Genomic DNA, 20,735 nt, shown 5'->3' on the forward strand with positions numbered 1-20,735 from the left:
CACCTTCAACTGCAACCGCAGGAAGTGCTACACTTGCCCCCACACCTCCTTCCTCACGCCTATCCCAGGCCTCAAGATGACTTTCCATATTAAGCAGAGGTTCACCTGCACATCTGCCAATGTGATATACTGTATCCATTGTACCCGGTGTGGCCTCCTCTACATTGGGGAAACCAAGCGGAGGCTTGAGGACCACTTTGCAGAACACCTCCGCTCAGTTCACAATCAACAACTGCACCTCCCAGTCGTGAACCATTTCAACTGCCCCTCCCATTCTTTAGATGACATCTCCATCATGGGCCTCCTGAAGTGCCACAATGATGCCACCCAAAGGTTGCAGGAACAGCAACTCATATTCCGCTTGCGAACCCTGCAGCCCAATGCTATCAATGTGGACTTCACCAGCTTCAAAATCTCCCCTTCCCCCACCGCATCCCAAAACCAGCCCAGTTCGTCCCCTCCCCCCACTGCATCACACAACCAGCTCAGCTCATCCCCTCCCCCCACGGCATCCCAAAACCAGCCCAGCCTGTCTCTGCCTCCCTAACCTGTTCTTCCTCTCACCCATCCCTTCCTCCGACCCCAAGCCGCACCTCCACCTCCGACCGACTAACCTCATCCCACCTCCTTGATCTGTCCGTCTTCCCTGGACTGACCTATCCCCTCCTGATCTCCCCAGCTATACCCTCTTCTCCACCTATCTTCTTTTCTCTCCATCTTCGGTCTGCCTCCCCCTCTCTCCCTGTTTATTCCAGAACCCTCACCCCATCCCCCTCTCTGATGAAGGGTCTAGGCCTGAAACGTCAGCTTTTGTGCTCCTGAGATGTTGCTTGGCCTGCTGTGTTCATCCAGCTACACACTTTATTATTATGAACTTTGTCAACATTATCTTTTTTGTTTCTGATATACAACATCCACAGTTCTTTCAGCGCTTATTTTTTACAGCTAAAGACCAGTGCAATGTGATGATGGTTTTCAGCTCTCCCACATTTCCAGGCAGTGAGTTTCAGATTCCCACCATCTGAGTGAAAAAAATCCTAACATCTCATCTAATGTGTCTGTCCTAGCCCCCCACCCTCCCCGATACTGATTCCACCACCAAGCAGAAAGATTCATCTTGTTTGTTCTGTCTGTTTCCCTCATAAATGAACACATCACACTCACATCCTCGCCACCCTCCCCTGTCCCCCGTCTCTCAGTGTATAACAAAAACAGAAGTTGCTAGAAAAGCTCAGCAGGTCTGGCAGCATCTGTGAAGAAAAAAAGTGTGAACCTTTTTGGGTCTGGTGACCCTTCCTCAGTCTATGCTGCTCGAAAGAATCTGACCCCAGTCTCTGGGGGCGGAGAGATTCCCTGCTGATAGATTAGATTCTGTCCTGCTGGGTGTCTCTCACATTCACTTTTGGTCTTTCAGATTTGAACCATCAGCCGTGTTCTTTCGTTCTGTAATCCTAACACATGGATTATACATTATCAATAACTCAATTCACGATTCTATATGTGTTTTGTAGTTTGCTTGAAACTGTGATAAATATTTGAGGCCTTTCTCATTTGGGAGAGAGTTTAAATGTATTTTCAATGTAACCAGCTCCCCCCAATTCGATCAGTTGCTTGCTTTGCAGGCCTTCGATGCACTGGCTGATGTAAGAAGTAAAATTGGCGACAGTTTCTTAAACAGTTGTACAAAGTCTCTTCAGATCTTCGCTGAGACCCTGCACGCAGAACAGACAAAGTGTTGATCGTGTCTCTTCAGCCAAATGAGAATTCCTTACGATCTGTAACAGAAATGAATGGGTTTATTGAAGCAATTTCCCAGATTTATCCAGCGTCTGACAGTGTAATTTGCAGTCATGTGGACTGCTCAAAGATGAGGGCAATAACTTTAAAATATTCATTTAAAATCCTGGAATAAGTGCTCAAAATTGGTTTTAATGTTCTGCAGGAGAAACAAAGTCATTTTGTTTCTCTCCAGCACCATCTTTTTAAAATTTTCTTGTAATTATCACTCTCCCTCCTCTACTTGGATCATAGGTCATCACTTCCCTTGCTATTCAGCTGTTAACATTTTACTCACACCATCGAACACCTTTTGATCACTGACAGAGACTTATTTTTGGACAGAGGCTCATCAGTTCCGACGTGCCACAGCAAAAACCCACAATGGCCTCCTCAGAAGACAGACACAGGATGCAACCTATAGAGTACCCTTCATCATAAAGTAATTCCCTAGAGCGGAGACATTGCACCATGTTCTCCACAGCCTTCAACATGTCAATGATGATGACCAGCATCTCACCAAGATCATCCATACACCTTCACTTCTCTGTTCAAACAAGCTCCAAACCTTAATCAGGCTGTCGTTCGCAGCCAGCTACTCAACCTTCAGGACAACGTCGACCACAACACCACACAACCCTGCCACTGGCACCTCTGAAAGATGTCAGATCATTGACATGGATACTAGCATCACACGTGCAGCCACCACCCACCACATAAAGGGAGATACTTATGTGACTGGGCCAACATTATCGACCTCACACAGTGCAGGTAAGAATGCCCCAGGCATGGTATATTAGTGAGACCATGCAGACGCTATGATAACGGATGAATGGACTCTGTGCAACAATTGCCAGACAAGAATGTTCCCTCTCAGTTGGGGAACACTTCAGCAGTAAAGTACATTAAGCTTCCGATCTTCGGGTAAACATGCAACGTGACCTTTGAGATACACGACAAAGCAGAATCACCCAGCAGAAAGTGATAGCCAAATTCCATGCCCATGAAGACAGCCTCAATCATGATCTTAAGTTCATGTCTACATGTGATCCTGCTGTACTGTTCTGCATCTATAAAATCTTCCTTATTGTCCTATTTCAACACCATCACTTTGATAAATTGTTATGACATCTCTCTCTTGATTAGTTAGTACAATTTTGGATTATTTATTACTTTGGTTAGACTATCAGCAAGTGATTCTTATACCTATCACATAATTCCAGCCATACCAAGGTGTGCAGCTGGATGAACACAGCAGGCCCAGCAGCATCTTAGGAGCAGGAAAGCTGATGTTTTGGGCCTAGACCCTTCATCAGAAATTGGTTTGTGCCAAGCACAACCTTATTTTTAGTTTGTTTTTGTAATTATCTCTCTGCCTCATTTAATCAGATCACAGGTCATCCCTTCACCTGTTATTCAGCTGTTGACACTTTACTCACACCGTTTAACACTTTAGATCACCTGCAGAGACTGTTTATAGGAGACTGCACTCAAACCATTTGTACGATCTTTTGATCTCTCTGCCCATAAAATCTGGCAATGGGGATTGGAGAGCGAAGTCAAACCCTCTGTTTGCCCCAGTCTCACTCTGTGTGGAGCTGGGGAAGAGAGAATCATTGATGGATGTGTTTTGAATCCAATCTTGTTGTAGCTTTTTCATGGGTTAAATGCAGGTCGGTGGTCACTCAAATTGCTTGATCCAAAATAACTAAAGTTGTGTGCCCGGATGGTCTCAAACACCCGACTTTTCAGTTTACCACCTAATGCTGACCGGTTGAGCCATAAAAACTGGCATCAACAAGCCAAGCAAAATCCGCTAAAGCAGGGTGTTAGGGGAGTTCTGAAGGGCCATTGTGAAGCCAGAGCTCTTGCTGTTTTTGGAGGCTGTTGCCCATTTTCCCACTTACAGCACCGAGAGTATCAGAGGCCCAAGCAGCCACAGTTACCCAGAAGAAATGTAAACATTGCAAACTTGAAGTTGCCCAGCTCCTTCGATGTGACTGCCTGAGGTAGATCACTCATGATTTTGGTTACCGGTAAGATTCATACCCATGACTCGATAAAGACTAGAGCTTAAATGTAGTGATTTTGACCACTCAGTCAAACTATCTACAAACAATTACTGCAGCCAGGCTATAGAAGCCCTTTCACATAGCTTCTTCGTCAGATCTTCCTTATCGATTTTGTCCAAGATCTTGTTGACGAATGGTCAAAAATACTCTGCCACGTCACTGTTGACAATTTGAGATTCTCCTGTTCCACCTGCAGCTGGAAAGATATCAGAAATACTGGAGTTAGAGAAAAATCTCTCAGTTGAGGGAATACCTAAGGAACAGGCGATGTCACTGTGCTACTGTTGCTGCATGATGACATCACACATGGGAATACAGGGCATCTGGGTTTGTGCAAACCAGAGATCACCCACACATTGGGAAGGACGTAGGGTCGCTGAGAGGGAGCAGACCTGTTCCTTTGCCAGGAAGGTTAAAAATGGAAAGGCTTATGATGTCAGAGATTAACTGAAGCTGAAGGGAGATTTGACGGAACTATAATGTTTATTGTTGGTTGAGGCAACGTAGACAAAACAAGGGGTTCACATTAACTGAAAAGAAATGGATCATAGGATACAAATGTCAGATTTAGATCAACATGAAGGTTATAACGGTAAAATTACCTGCAGTGAATGGTAATGACAGGGACCCGAATACTTACACTCAAAAGGCCAATAATGTCCAGTTTCTGATTAATCGATTGATCATGCCAAATTTTGATTTGATGATTGTTTAAAGTTTCCTGTCTGTGATTTGTTTTAATATATTCTGTAAAAGAAGTTTAGTAAGGACAGTGTCAGTCTCGGTTGGAAATCAGACACACAAATTATTCCTTTTGTTTGATTTAATATTTTATATGTAGGTCCTCAAATGAGCCTCAGTGAAAGAAGCTTCAAAAATCAATCACTATCAGTGCAGAGATAAAAGTATAATAACTGGTTCTAAACATTAGCACTATTTCTCTCTCCCTAGACGTTGCCAGGCTTATGGGGTGCTCCAACACCTCTCTTTTATTTCAGGAATTCACGACGTCCCTCCTCCTGGCCGAGGATGACCAGGTATACTCAGAACAGACATTGTCATACATTGTGAAGGAGGGGAGGATCCTCAGAGGAGCTAGATGCATTCATAAAATCTCCCTCCAACTCCAGGTGGTTCATCGCTTCACAACTCCCTCAGTCCTGAAACTTTCTGGTTTAAGAATGAATCTATCTCCTCTGAGGATCCTACTGCAGCAACAGTAGCACAGTGAGACCACCTGTTCCTTCGGGATTTCCTCAGCTGACAGAATTTTCTCTAACTCCAGTATTTCTGATATCTTTCCAGCTGCAGGTGCAACAGGAGAATCTCAATTTGTCAACAGTGACGTGGTGGAGTATATTTGACCATTCGTCAACAATGTTGAGTTTTAGTGCTGTGCCTGTTACCTGTGAGATGTTCTGTAGCTTTAGGGCTGGTGTGTCTCCTTTAGTATGGATCTAAATCCATTTCAGTATATTGCTCTGTTTCACTTCTGCCTTACCTCTGTCTCTAATAATGTGTGAGTACCTGTCTGTTTAATGCTTCTGTTACTCTATCAGATTACGTCCAGATGAGCTTTCCACCAAATTTCTTTCATTGAACCCTATGGTTTCAGAAGCTTTGTCTTCCCACAGTATGTTTTGTAGTCAGGAATTATTCTTAATGCAGTCCTTTTCTTTTCTGTTCTGAGCTTATATTAACCAACAAGTTCTGCACCATGTCATTCATTCAACATTTCCTGATACATGAACTTTGGATCACTCTCCACAGGTATCAGTAACTATTGCCAATCCTCAGTTACCTCTGGAGAATTTGATGTTTGACCTCTCTCGACGATTGCAGTCCATGTAATGAAGTCGCACTTGCAACAATATTAGGTAAGGAGTTACCAAATGATCGTGAAGGATTAGTGATGTTTTCCAAAAGAAAAATTTAAATGTTTTCACATTTTGGATTCAATCCAATGATCTGACATATTACACAAGGTTGTCACAAAACAATATTTGATACCAGGCACTTATTAGGACAAGTGACCCAAAACTGGCCAATGAAGTAGGTTTCAAGGAATATCCTGAACAAACAAAGGGACTTTGAAAACCAGGGATGTTTAGGGAGTAAATTCAAGAGTTTATGGCCTTGGAAACTGAGACCATGAAAAAGGTGGGAAAGTTAAAGCCAGAAATCCACAGGAGGTTGGAAGTCAGGGAGAACAAATATCTTGACGGAAAAATCAAAAGAACAGTAGATGCTCGAAAGTAGTAACACAAACAGAAATTCATGAAAAACTCAGCTTATCTGGCAGTGCCTGTGGAGAGAGAGCAGCATTATTGTTTTGTGTCCAGTGACCCTTCTTCAGATATATCTCAGAGGGTTTTGCAGCTGGAGGCACTATCAAAAGAAGGAGGTTTGATGACAAAATTTCAAAATAAGGATATGAATTTCAATACCTTGGTGCTTTGCCACCCAGCAAATGTGTATGTTAATGAACACAGGATGGCAAAACTTGAAGGTGTTGAAATGGGTGGGAGTAAACACATGGGCAGCAGATTTTTGGATTATCTCAAGATTTCAAAGAAGTAGAATTAAGAAGGCGGCCGGGAGTGTGTTTGGGGAGTTAAGTCGAGAGGTAACAAAGGAATGCATGAGAGTTTCAGCAACAGATGAACTGAGATGCTGTTGAGGTTGAAATTATACGTGGTCTTTGTGGTAATGGGCGTGGGGGTGAGAAATGTGGTTGGAAGCTCATCTTGGGGTGAAATATTGCACCATGACTGTGAGCAGTGTGTTACCAGCCAGTTACCAGGGGCAGGGATGGAGTCAGTGGTGAGGGAGTGGAGTTTGGCTGCCAGCCTGGACTGACATTTAGCATTGTCGATTTAAATGTGATCTACACCCCTTTTCAAACAGGAATGGACTTGGCAGAAGAACTGATTTATGAACCAACTGTCAGCCTTATTGAGACGAAGTGTGGAGAAGTTTATCTGTTATGAAGTAAACTATAGTGACAACTCAGACAGCTATTTCCAGTTGAATGTGGGTTATACTGCTAGTGTCAATAACTAGCAGTGAAACAACTTATTGAAGTTTTTGCAGCCTTGGTCTTCAAACTGTTTCTTTCTGTCATGGGCTTTTACCTTCTGATTCTCGTTGCTTTCTATTGCACAGACCTTTCTTGAGAATCTCTTTTATGCTTGTTCTTTTTTGATTAACCTCCCTTTCTGCCCAATCACAGTTCATATGAACAACACTCACCTCACTTCACCACGTGATGTTCTTCATATTCATAATTATTCTCTTTACATCTTACCTGAGGACTGTTATACCTGTATTTATTACCTTTACTTCACCGCCATTTCCCTATTCGCTGCCAGAGCGGTATCAAGAGCTGTCTTTAGCTTTGAGCTGCAGGAAGCCTTTTCACTCGCGACTTATTAAAAAAAAGGAACTGGGATGTTGTAAATCAGGAACAAAAACAAAGTTGCTGGAAAAGCTCAGCAGGTCTGGCAGCATCTGTGAAAGTAAAAAGACAGAGTTAACGTTTCGGGTGCAGTGCCCCTTCCTCAGTGCGACTTATTAAAGCCCCAGGATCGCTAATGTAACAATCTTTATCATCCAGTTCTCAGGCTCATTTATCAATGACAACAGAAAGCACTGCGCATGCTCCAGGTCACAATGGCGTCTGGTTGATTGATGTTAGGGTGGGACCAATAGAAATACAGGGTTGGCGTGCATAATCGGGCGGACGTCTCTGCCCTTCTAACCAATCGGAATGAAGAGGGGGCTGGATCAGTGCAAACCACGTGATCATCCACAAGAGCAGTGCAGGTTCGCTGAGAAAAGTAGGAACTGCAGATGCCGGAGACTCCGAGATACTGAGATGTAGAGCTGGGTGAATATAACAGGCCAAGAAGTATCAGAGGAGCAGGAAAGCTGACGTTTTGTGACTGGCCCCTTCGCTGAGACTAAGGTTTGTGCAATTGTGGTAAGAGCAGGACCCGGTGAAGAAGGCAAAACAGCAGAAAGCGGGAGGGACGTGATATTCTTATGGGCTTGGGAGTGCACGTCGGAAAACCCACATTTGAAACTCCCAGGCTCACGTTTGCAGAAAATAAATCAACGCCTCAGATAGTGATAGGCCCGTGTGACCGCCACCATCTTTATTGGGGGCAATGATCCGTGGGGCGCATGCGCGGCAGCGTTGAAACTTTGAGGGCGGAGGTGAAGTTGGGCGCATGCGCAGCTCTCTCTGGCTGAAAGTGACAGAACGAGGTGTGGGGCTGGAGCAACACAGCAGGACAGGCAGCATCAGAGGAGCAGGAAAGCTGGCGTTTTCGGGCCCACACCCTTCAGAAATGGGGAAGGGGAAGGGGATACTGAAATAAATAGGGAGAGACGGGGAAGCAGGTGGAGAGGAGACACAAATTAAAGAGGTGGGGATGGAGCAGGTAAAGGTGAGTGTAGGCAGGGAGGGGATAGGTCAGTCAAGGGAGGCTGAACAAGTCAAGGGGGTGGGATGAGGTTAGCAGGTAGGAAATGGGGGTGTGGCTTGATATGAGAGGAGGGGATAGGTGAGAGGAAGAACGGGTTAGTGAGGTGGGGAATGAGCTGGGCTGGTGTTGGACTGCGCTTGGGCCAGGGGAGGTTTTGAAGCTTGTGAAATCCACATTGACAGCATTGGGCTGCAGGGTTCCAAAGCAGAATATGAGTTGCTGATCCTGCAACCTTTGGGTGACATCCTTATCGTGTTGTAGGAGGCCCATGATGGACATGTTGCCGGTGGAATGGTACTGCAAGGTGCAGTTGTTTATTGCAAACTGAGTGTAAATATTCTGCAAAGCAGTCCCCAAGCCTCCGCTTGGTTTTCCTGATGTAGAGGAGGCCACACAGGTACAGCAGAGGCAGTATACCACATTAGCACCTGCATTCCCCATGCACACGGCCTAAAAGCCCGATGCTTTTTCTTGTCCTGCAGGTCTGACTGGTTTCCCTCCACTGACCCCCTTGTGTGACTAACTGATCTCGTCCTCACCCTCAACAACTTCTCTTTCAACTCCACCCAACTCCTACAGACAAAGGGAGTGGCCATGAGTACCTGCATGGGCCCAAGCTATGCCTGCCTCTGTCGGTTATGTGGAACAATTTCTCTTCCATACCTACACTAGCCCCGAATGCCACCTCTTCCTCCAGTTCATGGATGACTGTATCGGCACTCCCTGCGTTTTAAGTCTGGACCCTTCTTCAGAAATGAAATGAAATGAAATTACGCAGAGCAAATTCAAACCAAGAGAAATGTTTGTTTCTTCTGGATTTCTTTCCGGGAGTGTGGGATCATAGCAGCTCGCACTGCTAACTTAGTTCTGTGCTTCCTGGTCACATCTTTGTCGGTGTCTAATCTCTTCAGTCTCTAATGATGGATATATTTGATCTCTGTTTAGTATTTCACTGTTATTTTCTTATACCTGTTGTACCTGAATATTCCACTGCTGTCCACCCCCTAACTGTGTGCTGCTCTCTTACCAGATTAATTTTTGAATGGCATCTTTCAAAGTCACGCAATATTTTCCCAGAAAGAGAGTGCATTTTTCTTCCATTTCAGACCACCAAATTCTACAGCTTTTTTTATTCTGTCGTTCATTTTTGCACTTCTGCAACATTTACTCTGTTTCTCCTGCCACAGATACCAGCGATCGTTGCCAAAGCCCTGTTACCTGTGGAGAAGGTGATGTTTAACTTTCCTGTGCTGCTGCAGTTCGTATGATGAAGGTGCTCCCACAATTGTGGTCATTTGAGAAGTTACAGATCATTCATCTAGCGATACTGAAGAGCTGATGGTGTATGTCCAAAGCAACAAACTATATGTATTTTTATCTTGTTTATAATTTCACAAACACATTATCAAGAAACTTTTGATGTAAGGCCTATTAGGTTAGGTGACCAGAAACATTACCAAATTCACAGGTTTTCATGACTATCTTAAAGAAGGAGAACAAACCTGAGAGGTTTATCGTAGGAATTCCAGACCATGTTGCCTGCCAACTGTAGAAACAGCCTCCAGTAGTGAAGCAATGATTAAACACATTGACAATTCATTTACTTTCAGACTCCAACAGAGTCTCATAGGTTGTGTGGTGCAGGGAGATAGAGCTCATCACAGCCAGGAATTAAATCAAGGATGAGAATTTTAAATTGTTGCTTATAAATAGGAGCCTTTGTGCGTCAGGGAGTACAGCAGTGATGAGTGAACAGGTTTTGGTACAAATGAACTTGTGTGCAGCAGAATTTTATGTATTCTTGAGATTACAGGGGTGTTGAATGTAGGAGGTCAACTGGGAGTGAGTTTGCATCGGTAAGTCTGGAGGTAACGCAGAACTAGATGAGAGGTTCAGCAGATGAGCTGAAACTAAGGTGTCATTGTCACTGAAGTGGAACGAAATGGTTTTTGTGCAGGACTCTGCTGTTGCCTTCACCCCACTTCAGGAATTCACATGTTTGTGAATTTGTGGATCAAGTCTGTAATAAGATCAGGAACTGAGTGCCTGGCGTGACCCAAACTGGCTGTCACTGAGCAGGTTACTGCTGAGTAAGTGCTGCTTAATACCGCTGTTGTCAACACCTTCTATCACTTCTCCGATGATAGAGAGTAGATTGCTTGAGGCGAAATTGGTCGGGTTGGATTTGCTCTGTATTTTTGTGCTGAATAGACCCGGGCAGTTTTCCAAATTGTCAGTCGATGCCAGTGCTGTAGCAGGACTGAAACAGTTTGGCTTGGCAGGTAGCAAGCTGTACAGCACAAGTCATCGGTACTGTTGCCAGGGCCCACAATCTTTGCTGCACTATTCCTCTGTTTATTAATATCATTTGAAATGAATCAAATTGGATGAAAACTCACATCTGTGATCTTGGGGGCCTCTGGAGAAGGCTGAGATTTATCATCCAATTGGCACTTCTAGCTGAATATTCCTGCAAATGCAGCAGTCTTGTCTTGTGCGTGGATAGGTTGGGCTCCTCTGTCAGGAAGGATGGGGATTTTTTTGGCATGCTTCCTCCAGTTTAATTGCCCATCACCATTCGCGACTGGGTGTGGCAAAACTACAGAGCTGAGATCTGATCTACTGGCTCTGGGATGGCTCAGCTCTCACTCTTGCTGCTTATGCTATTTGGCATGCAGATAGTCCTGTTGGGAAGTTCAACCAGGTTGGCACCTTATTTTTTGGTATGCCTGATGCTGCTCTTGGCATGCCCTCCAATATTATCCGTTCAATCAGTGCGGTTCCCCTGGATCAATGGTAATGGTTGAGTGCGAAATATGCTGGCCCCTGAGGTTACAGATTGTGCTGGAAAGTTCTGCTGCTGTTGATGCCCCACAAAGCTTCATAGATGTTTGGTTTTGAGTTCCTATATCTGTTCCAAGTCTGCCCCATTTAGCCGATGTTAGTGCCACTCAACACAGTGGAGGGTATTGTCAAGTTTAAGCTGATTCTTTGTCACCACAGGACTGTGTGGTTGTCGCTGTTATCAATCCTGTCACGGACAGATGCATCTGCAGCTGGGAAATTCGTGACAATGAGATCTGCTATATTTTTCCCTTCTGTTGGTTGTGGCAGCACCTGCTTCAGTCCCAGCCAAGTAGTGTTTTTTTTTTCCCTTTAGGACCCGACCAGGCTGATTGGTAATCCTGCTGTGAACTACTCCTGATGGTGGGCATTGAGTACACTTATTGCCATTTACACTCTGTGCTTACAGCAATTGCTGTTCAACATGGAGTTTTTTATTAAAATTCTCTCTTGGGATGTGGAAGTCGCTGGCTGACCAGCATATATTGCCCATCCCGAATTTCCCTTAAGGCAGTTAAGAGTCAACCACATTGCTGTGGGTTTGCAGTTACCTGTCATGCAGATCAGGTAAGGATGGCAGATTTCCTTCCCGAAAGCACATAAGCGAACCCAAATAATCAGCAATGGTTTCATGGTCATCGTTCGACTATTAATTCCAGATCATTATTTAATTCAAATTCCACCATTTGCCATGGCAGGATTCGAACCCAGGTCCCCGCAATGGTGTCTGGGTCTCTGGATTCATAATCTGGCGATAATACTGTTGCCAGTTTATCAACTGAGGGAGGATGGTCCATGGCATTCAGCAGGAGCCATGAGTCTTCCAGGCGTCAGAGTCAATGTCGTACTCCCAGGTCAATTACTGCGATCAGAATAGCACTGTGCTGCCATGTCTGTCCTGCTCCTGGGACAGGCCTTCACTAAGGACAGTGATGGTGGTGTGTGTCACTTGTCTATAAGGTAGATTCTAAGCATATGACACTGTTCCTTGCCTAGTCTTTGAGCCATCTCTCCAAATTTTGCCACTCGCCCCCGATATTAGTAAGGAGGAGTTTGTGGAGTCGATAGGGCTGATTCTGCAGTTGTCTTTCCTCGTGCCTTGGCAGATGCCAAGTGGTCCACCCAGCTTCATTCCTTTGTTGAGACTTTGCAGTGATTTGTAACTGAGTGGCTTGCTGAGTTTAGCAAATTTCTTTCCCTGAAGGACGTCAGGTTTTCTTTTTCTTTTTCTGCCATTAGCAATGGTTCCATGGCAACCAGTTGATTCTTAATTCCAGTTTTTTTTATTGAATTCAAATTCCACCATCTGCTGAGATAGGATTCAAACCCAGACTTCTGTTGTACATTTTAGTATTCTGGATAAAAGTTAATTCATCAAGTTTGTTCATTCAGTTTTGAATATCTCGAACACAGGCATTGTTTTTTTTTGCAAACCATTGTCCATCATCCTGTCTCCTCCATCCTCCCCTCCAACAACAAGTGAGGGAGACACATAGAAACTCCATGTCACTCAGATTGAGACAATCCAAATCGGATGCTTCTGCTTCCCTCTCTTCCACGATCCCACCAAACCAAATTGCCTTGCACGTTGCTCCTTGTTTTAGTCCCAAACTTGCATCTTTCTCCAGTCTTGTGTGAAGCCTTATCAGAGCGCGTCTTAATCCTTTGCCCTATTCCTGCTAAACCTCAAACATTCTAAGTCTCTCTTATTTCTCCTCCTCCTTGCCTCTTCCCCCATGCCAGTTCAGATATTGTCCTTGTTCTGTCTGCTCCTCTTTTCTGGTTATGTCCATCTCATCCATTCTGTTTAAAACCAATATTTGACTTCACTGTCATTGGAAAATCCCACTCCATCTCTATTCTCTCTTTCCTGTCACTAAATCTTGGCCATTCTTTGCCATGTGTCAAAGACCTGCAGTTCTGGTCAGTGACATGAAGTCCCAAGGTGGAAATTCCTAGAAACCCAAATAGATTTCCCTCTGAAACGATGACTGACCCCCACAAGGGATAATGTGTAATAGGGACAATGCACAGTTATCTTCGGCCACGATGTGGGGATGTTGTGAATTTCTACCCGGACTGACAGTGATGGATTTTATGAATTTGTGTTACAGGATATTACAAGTGGACTTTCAGGTGGGAAACTCAATTATTGTAACACCAAACTCTGACAGAATTACTCAATTCATCAACATCTGGATATTTGCATTGTGAGTGAGTATTGTGTTCCTGCTCATTTCTCATTTGCCGTCTAATTTTTTTTCTCTTAAATCACCCCATTCTCTCAATAGATCGTCCCTAAAATTTTCAATACATGTCCTGTAATATTTTTATGATCAGTCATGAGTGTACCTTTTATCATGCTAAAGTGTTTCTTTTGTAAACACCTCTATCAACGGTCCCCTCAAAATACTTTGTTACAAGGAGAGCAATCTCAGTTTCCCCAAACACCTGATTCCTCAATGACTGTTTGCTTTCTGTAAGGCACTCGTCTGGATTGTGTTGGAGCATTTTCCACTTCCCTGCATGAGTACAACCGCAACACTATTAGAAAAAGTGAACATCCTCCAGATGAAGCGCTCTGTCAGAGTTGTGTCCCATCTACCACATTCAACATTCCCCTCTACACCACCGAAGGAAAGTGGCATCACTGTGCCAAAGGTAAAGTCACCGTAGTCCTACCTGAAAATAGGGCTGGTTTAACCTGAAGATTACCACACCCCAGGCGAGGGGAGAGGTTGAGAAACAGAGTCCATCTATAATAGATGGATATTCTCAATATGTACCAGCAACTTCCAAGTCACATGAAAGAATAATGTAAAAAAAAAAGGCCCTAACCATGCAACTAAAAGCCCTCTTCCTACAAACCATTCTGTTAAATCTCCTCTGCCCCCTATCAGGGACCCTCCCGTCTTTCACAGTGTGTGGGGGATCTTTGGTTTGCACAGACTCAGCTCGTCTCTGTTCCTGTCTGTGATGTCATCATTCTGTGACAATGGCACTGAGCCTCACTGTCTGTGAGGGTGGTAGGCACAGAGATCCTCATAGCGTTTAAGGCATATTTAGATGCCCACTTGTGATGCCAACACATACAAGTCTATGGGCCAAGTGCTGGAAAATTAGATTAGAATAGTTACGTGGTGGTTTTTAACTGGCACAGGCTGGATGGGCCACAGAGCCCTTTTCTCTACTGTCGACTTCAGAGACACTTCACAGAGAAGATGCCAAACAATAGTTCAAGCAATTTTTTTTCCCTCTCAGGAACGAGATGTTAGAATAGATGAATCCTAATTGGTTAATGTTTTTGGGAGACGAGTGAGGTATAGAGATGAACCGGTTTACCAAGAAATTCTGGAGCTTGAAGGCCAGGAAATTGCAAGTGCTGCCATCAAGTGGAGGAATAAAAATGGGGCACCATCATTAGGACTGTATTAGAGGAAGGGACATATTGAGATTTAAGAGGCTGGAGGATATTAGTGACAGGAAGGGTTCTGAGACTGGAGAAGATTACAAATGTCGGGAAAAGTGAGGTTGGAGGAGGTTACAGAAATGGTGATGATTGAGAGGCTGGAGGAGACCTCAAACAAAAGGAGGTTTGTGAGGGTAAAGGCAATTACAGAGCTAAGGAAGTTTATACGGGCTGAAGGAATTTATAGAGATAGGAGGGTGTTGAGGCTGGAGGAGATTAGAGATAAGGAGGTTTGAGAGACTAGAGGAATCTACAGAGACCGTGAGAGATCTGAGCCTAGAGGGGGATTCCAACAATAGGCAGGTTGTGAGGCTGGAGAGAGATCCCAGTGACAGGAAAGGTGGTAAGGTTCGAGGGTGGAGCCTGCAATAGTGCAGGCTCAAGGGTCATTCTCATGATAGGGAGGGTAGTGAGGATTGAGATATGATTCCTGCGATAAGGAGTGTGGTGAGGCTCCAGGGTGGATTATCAAATAAGCGGCACAGTGGTGCACTTAGAGCACATGGAGTGCAGTAGTGAGAGAAAGTTGTTCACTGCCACTTTCTCCAAATCAAATAAAAATGGACAATCAATATTAGTCTGGGCAGCAAAGACCACATCCCATAAGGAAATTATAATTCTGATGGGTGATAACGGGAACTGCAGATGATGGAGGATCCGAGATAACAAAGTGTGGAGCTGAATGAACACAGGCCAAGCAGCAAATGCTGTGTTCATTCAGCTCCACACTTCGTTATCTATAATTATGATGGATTTCTGGTTTGGAGAGAGCTAACAGAAGCTCGGATGATTCTCCTTGGGGCTGATTAGCAATGATTTAGTTTAGTACTAGGTTTGTTTCCAGGATATTAGTTTGCAGAGAGAGAAAAATTATTAACATTGTGACAATGTTTGGTAACTGCAGAATACAACATTCAGATAATTGGCAAATAATGCAGGGTGAAAACGTGCAGGTTACTTGACTCAGCAAGTTCCCAGGATCTGGAACAGTCTGAATGGCAGCTGGATGCAGATTCAGTAGTTATTCCCAAAGATTTGGGATTTAACTTTTCAAGGCTTGATCAAGAGGGCCATGGACAAATGGCAGGAGAATTGGGTCAGATTTGCAGCACCTCTAGAATGAGAGTGAAGCCTTTGACAGGGTTCCAGAATTCCAGTAAAGTTAGATCACATGTGATTCAGGAAGAGCTTGCTAATTGGAAACAAAATTGGTTTAGTTATAGGAGAGAACGTGGTGCTGGAGGATTTGTCAGAGTGGAGTTGTGTGACCAGCGTGTTCCACAGCAATCGGTACGGGCCCACTTTTGTTTCTCATTTACACTAACAATTTGGATGAGAATTTAAGGGACAAGATTAGTAAGTTTGCAGATGATACTAGAATTGTTGGTATAGTGGTTAGTGAAGGTTATCTCAGATGATGGTGACATGTTAATCATTTGGGTCAATGGGTTGAGGAGTAGAAGATGAAGCTCAATTTGAATAAATGTGAAATATTGTATTTTGGTAAAATGAACAAAGGTAGGAATTACACAATTGATGGTTGCACCCAGGGTAGTGTTATGGAACAGAGAAATGCTGAGATTCACTGCATAATTCTTCGAAGTTTATGGAGACAGGCCAACAGGGTTGTTAGTAAATTGTTATGCATACTTTCCTTCATTGCTCAGACCTTTGAGTATAGGAGTTGGGATGTTATGTTGAGGTTGTACAGGACATTGAGGCTTCATTTGAGGTATTGTGTGCAGTTCTGGTTGCCCTGTTACAGGAAGGACATGATTATTATTAAACTGGAGACAGGTCAGAAAAGACTTGCTGGGATGTTGCCAGGAATGGAGGGCTTGATTATCAAAATAGAATGCCAAAGCTTGAACTTTTCTCACTGGAGCATAGGAGGTTACAGGGTGACCTTACAGATGTTCATAAAAAACATGAGCGGCACAGATTATGTGAATATTAAGTGTTTTTTCCCCTAGGTTGGGTGATTAAGACAAGGGGACATGTAAGGTGAGAGGAGAAAGACATATTTAAAAACGACATGAGGGACAATTTTTCTTTTACAGTGTGGTTCATGTGTGAAACGAACTTTCAGAGGAGGTGGTGGATGTGGGTACAGTCGCATTGTTTAAAAGGCATTTGAATTAGGACATATAAGAAAGGTTTAGAGGAATATGTGCCAGATGCAGAGAGATGGCATCAGTTTAAATATAAAAGTTGTATATTTAATATACATTTCTAAATTGGAGTAAGGCCAACTTTGACATTATTGGGCAAGAACTTCCAAACAATGATCGGGAGAGGTAATATGCAGGTAAAGGAATGCTTGGAAAGTGGAAGGCCTTCAAAAATAAAATAGGGAGAGTCCAGAGACAGTATGTTCCTGCTCATGTGAAGGGCAAGGCTGGTAAATGTAGGGGCTACTGGACGACTGAAGAAATTGAGGCTGTGTTCAAGAAAAAGAAGGCAGCGCATGTCAGGTATTGACAGCAGGAACTGGGTCAATCCCTCGAAGTATAAGGGCAGTTGGAGTATACTCAAGGGAAATGAGGATGGCAACAAGGAGACAAGCTATCTTTAGCAAATAGGGTTAAGGGTAATCCCAAGAGATTCTGACACTTCATTTGGGACAAAAAAACAACGAGGGAGAAAACAGGGCCCTTTTAAAGATCAACACGGCTGTCTATGTGTGGAACTGCAGGCTGAGATAGTGAATGAGTATTTCACATTAGTATTTACTGCAGAGAAGGATATGGAAGCTAGAGAACTTGGAGACATAAATAATGAGTTGTGAGAAGTGTCCATATTACAGAGATCTAGGTGCTGGATGTCTTAAAATGCATGAAGGTGAATAGGTCCCTGGCACCTGATCAGGTGTTATCCACAAACCGAGAGAAGCTGGGGAAGAGAGACCCGGATTTGATTCCAGCCTCGGGCGACTGTCTGTGTGGAGTTTGCACATTCTCCCCGTGTCTGCGTGGGTTTCCTCCGGGTTCTCAGGTTTCCTCCCACAGTCCAAAGATGTGCAGGTTAAGTGGATTGGTCATGCTAAATTGCCTGTAGTGTTTAAGGGTGTGTGGGTTATAGGTGTATGGGTCTGGGTGGGATGCTTCAAGGGACAGTGTGGACTTCTTGGGCCGAAGGGCCTGTTTCCACACTGTAGGGAATCTAATCTAATCTAATTGCTAGGCCCCTTGCTGAGATATCTGCATCACTGAGACACTGAAGTGTCAGAAGGTGGGGTGGCTAATCTGGTGCCATTCTTTAAGGAAAAGCCAGAGGACCATTGAGCCTGATGTCAGTGGTGGGTAAATTGCTGGAGAGGATTCTGAGGGACAGGATTTGCATGTGTTTAGAGAAGCAAAGACTGATTACAGATAATCAACGTGGCTTTGTGAGTGGGAAATCTTGAGTAACTACTTGATTGAGTTTTTTGAGGAAGTGACAAAGAATATTGAAGAAGACAAAGCAGTGGACATTGTCTATATGGGCTTCAGCAAGGCGTTCACCAAAACTCCACATGACGGACAGGTTAGCAAGATGAGATCAAGTGGAATCCAGGGAGAGTGAGCTATTTGAAACAAAATTGGCTTGAAGGTAGGAAGCAGGATCGTGGTGGGTGTGTTGTATTTTTTTCAGTCTGGAGGACTATTAACAGCAGTGTGCTGCAAGGATCTGTGCTGGTTTCACTGCTTTTTAACATTGATACAAATCATGTGGAATGCATATCGGAGGAATGGTTAGTAAGTGTGCAGATGACACAAATTGTTGGTGTAGTAAACAGCAAAGAAGGTTATCTCCAAGGACAATCGGATCTTAATCAGATGGGTTGAAGGGCCCAGGAGTGACAGAAATCAGTTTAGTTTGGATAAATGAGGGCTTTTGCATTATGGTAATGAAAATCAGGGCAGGGCTTAAACACTTATTGATGAGGCCCTGGGGACTGTTACGCAACAGCGACTCCTTGAGGTGCAGGTGCACAGTTCCTTGAAGGGGGATTGCAGGTACAGAAGGAAGTGAAGATGATATTTGCTATGCTTGCATTTATTGGTCAGTGCATTGAGTGTAGGAGTTGAGAGGTCAATGTTATAGGCTGAACAAGGCATTGATGATGCTGCTTTTGGAATACTGAGTTCAGTTCTGGTCTCCCTGCGATAGGAATGTTGCTGTTAAACTTAGCAGGGTGCAGAAAAGATTTACAAGGATGTTGGAAGTTTTGAGCTGCAGGGAGAGGCCGAATATGCTGGGGCTATTTTCCCTGGAGCATTGAAGGCTGAGAGGTTACCTTAGAGGTTAATAAAATTATGGTGGGCATGGAGTGAGTAGCCAAGGTTGTTTACCTGGGGTAGGGGAGACTAGAACTAAACACATTGGTTTAAGCTGAGAGGGAAACTTTTTTAAGGGAAAGTGGGTGGTGCCTGTGTAGAATGACCTGCCAGAGGAACTGGTGGAAGCTGGTACAATTATGACATTTAAAAGGCATCTGGATGGGTATGTGAATAGGAAGGGTTTAGAGGAATATGGGTCAATTGCTTGCAAATGGGATTAGATTAATTTGGGACATATGGTCAGCATGGAAAACTGGGATGAAAGGGATTGGTTTATGCTGTACAACTGACTGAGCATTTTTTTTGTTTTCATTTCAGATTTCCACAATTTTACTTCTGCACTGTTCTTAACCTTTTGATCCCTCTGAAAGTCTGAGTTACAATGCCTGCCCTTCCTCGCTGGCTCTCCCACCTCTCTTTCAGCAGTTGTGTGCAAATACTGACTGGATCCCTTACCTGGAGGATATTTATTTGAATTTGTTCTAATGATGATCCAGCATATTTCCCAAGTGTCGCTCCATAAATGTCCAGAGGATTTCTCGATTTCACAATCTGTGGTTGTTCTTCTGGTTCCTCACTCGCTGCACTTGCTTTCTGTTTGAAAGCTTAGTCTGCAATTGGAGAATTCAAACAGGTCCACATCCAGGTCTGACAGTCACTTTGTTTATCACAAACCAGTTACCTCAGGATTTTGAACATTGGAGGAAAAAGCAGCATTCACACTGGGGAGAAATGCACATGGTCTGTAAAGAGTCTGTGAAGATTCATCTGAAATGTCCGAACACCAGCGCAGTGACACTGGGGAGAGACTGGAAATGTGCAGATTGCAGGAACGAATTTTTTAATCCATCCCAGCTAGAAACTGACCACCAGAGTCACACTGGAGAGAAACCATTCACCTGCTCTGATTGTGGAATGGGATTCACTCAGTCCTCCAGCCTGCTTAAACACCAGTGAGTTCGCACTGTAGAGAAACCATTTACATGCTTGAAATGTGGGAAAGCATTCACTCAGACATCTCAACCGCTGATGCACGAGCAAATTCACACTGGAGAGAGACCGTTGGCCTGTTCTGCGTGAGGGAAAGGCTTTGCTGACTCGAATTGCCCGCTGATCCACCAGCGACTTCACTCTGGGGAGTGGCCATTCATCTGCTCCCAGTGTGGGAAGGGATTCACTTGCTCACCTCACCGACAGAGCGTTCACACTGGGGAGAAACCATTCACCTGCTCTAAATGTGAGAAAGCATTCACTTGGTCATCCTACCTGCTTGTGTTCCAGCAGGTTCACACTGGGGAGAACCCATTCATGAGCTCTGATTGGGGAAAGCATTCACTCAGTTATCCAAACTGTTAACACACCAGTGACTTCACAAAGAAGCACAGTTGAATTATTTTGCTGTCACTGTCACTATCAAGTGAACCATGGTTTTGGGCTGTTTGTACTGATGTTACTGATCACTGCTCAATTAAAGGTACAGGTATTGTGGATAAAATGTCAATATCAGTTGTGTATCTGTCAGGTAGAGTTTGGAAATAGTCACGTTATCACGACACATTGACACATTCTCACTGACTAAAGACTAGCCGCCTGCACAGTATGTGAAAAGGGATTTCCTGGTTCATCGGGACTGGTTAACGAGCAGCAAATTTCTGAGTAACTGTGAAGTTGGTTTTTGATTCTGCTGTTAGCTATATCCAAACCATGCTTTTTGGGCTTGCTTCTGGAGATCATAGGATCCCTCCAGTCTGGAGGCAGACCA

General features: G+C 44.1%; 1 long non-coding RNA gene across 5 annotated transcripts; it reads left to right on the forward strand.

Moving 5' to 3' along the window:
• The first annotated feature begins 7,651 nt into the window (after positions 1–7,651).
• LOC132209840 (uncharacterized) lies at positions 7,652–20,458 on the forward strand. 5 transcript variants are annotated; one of them, XR_009445979.1, is made up of 5 exons: positions 7,652–7,815; positions 9,526–9,681; positions 13,297–13,396; positions 13,667–13,843; positions 19,292–20,458. It is a non-coding gene; the product is annotated as an uncharacterized LOC132209840 (long non-coding RNA). The 5 variants fall into 5 exon arrangements; XR_009445980.1 differs by having other exon boundaries at positions 13,297–13,392; XR_009445982.1 differs by lacking the exon at positions 13,667–13,843 and having other exon boundaries at positions 7,652–7,830.
• The last annotated feature ends 277 nt before the right edge of the window (positions 20,459–20,735 follow it).

This window comes from Stegostoma tigrinum, chromosome 7, assembly GCF_030684315.1.
Source record: "Stegostoma tigrinum isolate sSteTig4 chromosome 7, sSteTig4.hap1, whole genome shotgun sequence".
In the NCBI taxonomy this organism is placed as follows: Eukaryota; Metazoa; Chordata; class Chondrichthyes; order Orectolobiformes; family Stegostomatidae; genus Stegostoma; species Stegostoma tigrinum.